Raw genomic sequence first — 6,196 nt, 5'->3', positions numbered from 1 at the left:
CTTACTCAACGCCCAACTTTCACATGCATATGAGGAGATTGAAAATACTGTGGCCTGGGTCAGGCCCACCTTAGTCCTCGAAATAGCATCCTTTCTTTTTTGACACTTTAAATAGGTCTTGTGCAGCAAACTTACTCAATGCAATATGTCATTTGATTTCCTGACTGCTGCTTCCATGAGCATTGATTGTAGATCCAAGCAAGATGAAATCCTGGACAACTCTAATCTTTTAAAAAATGTTTTGAAGAAAATATAAGAGCAAACAACTCTCAATTTGTTCTTTTTTGTTGCTATTGATCTTTAAGTTTTGTGTTTCGGTTATTTGGGTTTTTTTAATCTATTTTATTGGGGGCTCTTATAACATTCCACACATCAATTGTATGAAGCATATTTGTACATATGTTGTCCTCATCATTTTCTAAACGTTGACTTTCTATTCGAGCCCATGGTATCAGCTCCTCTTTTTTCCCTCCCCCCCACTCTTCCACCCTCCTGACCCCTTGATGAATTATAAATTATCATTGTTTTCATATCTTACATAGACTGCTATCCCCCTTCACCCCTGTTTCTGTTGTTCATTCTCCTGGGGAGGGGAAAATTTAATATTTTCTCCATTTATAATGGTGTAACTATTAGTTCAGTTCTAAGGAGTTTTCTTTCTTTACATTCATTTGTCATCCATATTAAAGGCTGTAGTCCTTGATTGTCACCAGCAAGCGCTTCAACTCCATGTTGTCTGTGGGTGATTTATATCCACCATTTTTTTTTTAATTTTCAGCAGAACACAAACTCCCTATACTACCCAGGAACTTTCCATCTGCCTTTAACAGTCAGAAGACACAAAGTCAACACTGAGCAAATGTTCAAACATCAAAACTCACTCTTCAGCTTTTCTGTTGGAAAAAACAAAACAAAAAAAAACCCCATCAACTATTTAATACACAAACTAGAAACATAATCTGTAATTATATTTTATGTTTGCACAAAATTCAACATTTGCTGTGTGTTTTTATCTGTATATTTGCTTCAATGTTATCTCTTGTCAATTGTATACTAGAAGATGAAGAAGTATATTTTTAATGATGTTTGCACAGTACTTGCACTAAGTCTCTACTGGAAGAACAAGGTCAAATCAAGTAATTCTGTATAAACTCAAGCATGCATATTGTTCCCAATCAAGAATTCATTATGTCTTTTATGATGTATCCCTTGCCCATGCAGGCACCAGCAGCTCACATTATTGATTGAATACCACGTGCGTGTGTGTGCCATTTTGAACACATATATTCCCCACAGTATTATGAAGGCAGGTGCTATTATCAAGTATACAAGAAAGAGAAAGTCCATGAAGCACACAGCAGATGACTATTTTCCTCAAGTTCACACAGTCAGCAAGGAGGTAAAGCCACACTATAAACCTACTCAGTCTTAGATCCTTTACCCTAAACTAGCTCACCAAGCCTCTTCAGGATTAACATGTGTATGTGTTTTCCATGCTGAGTTTTAAAATTATCACAGACTTAGTAGCATTAAGGCCTATTTCATCTATTTTTTTTAATTGAGATTAAATTAATATATCATATAATTCAATAGTTCAATTGTATCAAGAAGGGTTGTGCAGTCATCAACACAATGAATTTTGGAAACTTTTATACCTTATTTTATATGTTGATGTTGATTTTCCATTCCCCCACCACCCTGCCTTCAATACCTCCAAGTAATCATCAATCCCATTACTATCTTCATAATTCCATAGAAGGGCAGAAAACAAAAAAGGATCTATTAAAACTGACCATATAAAACTTATAGAGACTTCAATCTAAGAGAAAGCAAGGCCTATTAAAGGAGCCCTGGTGGCAGAGTAGTTAAATGTTGAGCTGGTGACCAGAAGGTCAGCACTTCAAAACCACTAGCTGGTCCTCAAGATAAAGGTGGGGATTTCTACTCCCATTAAAGAGTTGCAATCTTGGAAACTCACAGGGGGCAGTTCTACTCTGTCCTCTAGGATGACCACCAGTTGAACCAATCCAATGAGAGTGAATTTTTCAGTTTTATTAAAATTTTAGAATAATTTGATACTGAGTCCATAAGTAGATTAAATTACAAGATTGTACATTCTAGTCTAAGTATAATTGCTAAAATCCACTTTACAATGACCTTTCTCTGATCTTTGCGCTGCTGACATTTATGTGAGTCTGGGTACTTTGGAGAAACAAATGCACAGAAATTCAAGTATAAGAGAGAGTTTTATATAAAGGTTAAGTGCACATCAAGAAAACATCCCAACCCAGTGCTGCCCAAGCCCACAAGTCCAACATTAGCCCATATGTCCGGCCCCAATCCACAGTCTTCCTCCATCTCACACAACAGATGCAATGATGCCAACTGCAAGGGGAAAGCCAAGTCAGTGAGTGTGTAAGCATCTCAGCACTGGCAGGGGTCTCCACACGGGTGCTCCATCACCCAGGGCTGCATTCGGGTAGGTCCAGGTGGCTTCTCCTCAGGGATATCTTGCAGGAAGTGAGCCTTGTCAGCTAAAGCAGGTAGCTGGCTAAGGCAGCTACACCCTGGTCCAACCGTCAGAAAGCAAGAGACCCGAGAACTCAAAAGGCAAGGCTCACTGAACCATTTATCCCTCCACCCTTCAATTAACCCCACATGTGTTTATCGGCCAGGTTGGCACAATAAACTAACTGCCTCAACATTCCTAGTCTATGTGCATTGGGGTGTAAGCATCCTGCAACTGAATTTTGGGCTACCACTGTCATCTATTGCTTTCCACATGCAAGGTATTTAGATTTAGAAACTGTTACTGTTCCCTTCTCCAGGTTTGGATCTTGTTATTAGTTCTCTTCTTCCAAGACAGATTTGCTTGTTTTTCTCTAGTTTGATGGTCCTTTCAATGCTCTTCAACAAAAGCGTAACTCAGGTTCCCCAATTCTTTCTCAATTCTCCATATTAATAATTCAGCTTTCAAGTACATATCGGATGATAGGAAATGCAATGGCTTGGATCAGTAACACCTTAGTTCTCAATGTGACACCTTTGCTTCTTAAGGCTATAAGGACGTTTTGTGCAGCAGATTTGCCCAAAGCAATCCTTTGTTTGATTTCTTACTCAATATTGCTTCATCCATGAACATTGGTTGTAGAATCAAATAAAATGAAACCCCTGACGATGTCAATCATTTCTTAATTTATCATGATGTTGCCCAGCTCTGGCGGTGCTGTGGGGTAAGCATTGGGCAGTTCAAAACCAGCAGCTGGTAGGTGAGAAAGGTGAGGCTATTCTCTCTTTTAAAGATTCGCAGTCTCAGAAACTCTACTCAGAAGCTCGATGAGTTGGAATCCATTCAATGCCACTGCGATTGGCTGGCTTTGACCTATTGGTCCAATGGTGAGGTAGGTAGAAGCCATACTGAAGTCTGTCATCTTCAATCTACTTCAGCAAGCAGGATTGTGTCATATGTACAGTTCTGATTATTAATAAATCATCCCCCTATCCTAAAGCAATGTTTTTATTCATATAGTCCAGCTTCTCAGAAGATTTGCTCAGCATACAGATTGATTAAGTATTGTGAAAATATATACCCCTTATGTATACCTTTCTTGATTTTAAATGATGCGGTATCCTCCTATTATGTTTAAATGCATGATTGTCTTTAGTCCATGTGCAGGTTCTGCAAACACACCGCTAAGTGTTCTAGAATTCCCATTTGTCTCACTTTTATTCCATTTGTTATGACCCACATAGTTGTGTAGCTGCCTGAACTTGAACCTGCCAGATTTCATAATTGGGTGAACCAGTTTCATTACACAAATTTATTTCTGTATATACACATGTAGTGTCACAGATTTTGATTCTCTGGATAACCAAGCACAACACAGAGGCCAAGAGAAGTTCAATATCATCAATAAGCACAAGTCCAAGGACTGAAGATGGAATAGGCCATCAATTGCTTATATACATTTTGAGTTGAAGCTGAAGAACATCCAAAGAAGTCCACAAAAGTCAGCACACAGCTTTGACTTTATTCTGCTTGAATTTAGAGATCATCCATTTCAAGAATTGCTATGAAAGCTTGAACACTAATAACCAAAGACCATACAGACAAGTTGAGGGATGATACTAAGGTCATTCTGTATGAAGAAAGTGAAAGGCCATTTAAAAAGAGAAGAGAGAACAAAATGAACGTCAGAGATTTTCACACTGGATCTTGAGTATAGAAGAGCTAAAGCAAATGGAAGAAATGATGAAAAAAAAAGTCCAAGCAGACAGTTTCAAAGGGAAAATTGAGAAGACAAAGTAAAGTATTATCATTAAATTAGCCAACAGCAGGAGTTAGAAAATTCGAAAAGAAAAACATGTCACTTTTCAAGCTGACATAACTGAAGGATAAAGAAGTCAATCTTCTAATCACAATATTGAGGGAATCCATGAGCAAAATATTGAGGCATTCAAGACACCTCAGAAGAAGATAGAAGGAATACACTGTCGTCAGAAAGAAGAGGGCAGCACTCACCCATTTCAAGGAGCAGCATCTGACAGCACTGCCTCCTGGGGGTGGGGACTGGAAGGACTGGCAAGTGGGGCAAGAGGGGAGACTGCAAAAGCACTTATCTACACTTTATTCTGGATTATGTGTGTTAGTACAATTTTTTAATTACCAAGTGGACCTTGAATAATTTTTTTTCTCTGAAAGGGGTGGTATGTCAAATAAGTTTGGGAACCTGTGATCTTGAACAAATGGCACTGACAGAAGAAATTCAAGCTGCACTGAAGATATTGTCTAAAAGCAAAGTCCCAGGAATCATCAGAATACTACATGAGATGTTTCAGCTAGCATATATGATGTTAGAAGCACTTACTGAGCTATGCTAAGCAATCTGAAAAACATCTACCTGACCAACGGAATGGAAGCGATCCATGTAAATACTTATTCAAAAGAAAGGTGGTTCATCAGATTGGAGAAATTATTGAAGCAAGGCCTTTATACCTTTCCCTAATATTACCATTGAGTAACTTCTGATGCATCGTGACTGTCTAGAGGGCTTTTGAGGCTCTACATTATTATAGTAGGAGAACATCGCATGTTTCTCTGAAGGAGCAGCTGTGCAGTTTGAACTTCTGATCTGGAGGTTAGCAGTCCAACATTGACCCCACAGTGCCACTAGCGCTTTGTCCTTCATACCATGTGCAAGAAAAATGTTGGAACGACCAGAATTATAAGCCAGATTCCGAAGAGGACATGGAACATTGTTACATCACTGTTGATGCTACGTAGGTCCTGGCTGAAAGCATAGAACAGCAGAAAGATAATTTACTGTGTTTTGTCAGCTGTGCAAAAGCATCCAACTGCGTGGATCAGAGGAAATTATGGATAACATTATGAAGAATGGGAATTTCATAATTGAAAATTTGCTCTTGTGGAACCTGTACGTAGACCAAGTAAGTGACAATTGTGCAAACAGTTGCAAACAGAGCAAGGGGACATTGCCTGGTTTAAAATCAAGAGAGGTGTGTGTCATGGTTGTATCCATTCACCATGCATATTAAACCTGTGTGCTGAACGAATAGTCTGAAACAGTGGAGGAAAGGTATCTTTCTCCTTTGTGCAAGGGTGAGGTTAGACTGCTGAACTTCCCAGTTAACAGTAGAGTGCTTTACTTACTGGACACCAGGGGGGGTCCTTTTCTGTTGAGGCTACAGGTACATTTATTTTTGTGTCAGCCACATTCAGCCACAAGTTATTCTTCTGTGTGTTCTTGGAGGAGGGTTGGTCCAATGGACATGAGATCACCCTGTGAAAGTTATGGATGAAATCTCAAGGGCTCAGGACTAACCCTCAGTGGGGAATGGGAAGCCAAGGATGGGTTGGAAACAGAAGAGAAGCAAAATGTGCTTGTTTGTTTGCAAAGGGAACTACAGGGAAGGCTGCCTAGGGCTGAAGAAGAAATGTATTCCGGGGAAGAGATGAGGAAGGAGGTCGTGATCGCAAGGGGGTGTCAACAGGATTTGTGGCTATGACAGCGCCCAAACCTTGGGGCAATCACTTGATGGCATATTCACTAAAATCATAACTCACTAAGGCTGCTTCCCAGGCCTGAATGAATTAATGTTGTTGTATTAAAAACCATCCTGTATCTCTGTCATTAAATCCTGTTTTAATTACTCCTGGTCAACATTTTGAAATCAC

General features: G+C 39.4%; 1 pseudogene; it reads right to left on the bottom strand.

The window, feature by feature from the left end:
- LOC115873763 overlaps positions 1-5,034 on the bottom strand; it is a 7,922-nt pseudogene extending 2,888 nt beyond the window's left edge.
- Between the last annotated feature and the right edge of the window lie 1,162 nt (positions 5,035-6,196).

The sequence above is a fragment of the Echinops telfairi genome, unplaced genomic scaffold, assembly GCF_000313985.2.
Source record: "Echinops telfairi isolate 266 unplaced genomic scaffold, ASM31398v2 ScPeMD7_7469;HRSCAF=8507_1, whole genome shotgun sequence".
Taxonomy (NCBI): Eukaryota; Metazoa; Chordata; class Mammalia; order Afrosoricida; family Tenrecidae; genus Echinops; species Echinops telfairi.
The sequence above is the reverse complement of the archived record's forward strand: the minus strand, read 5'-3'. Positions and strand labels throughout refer to the sequence as shown.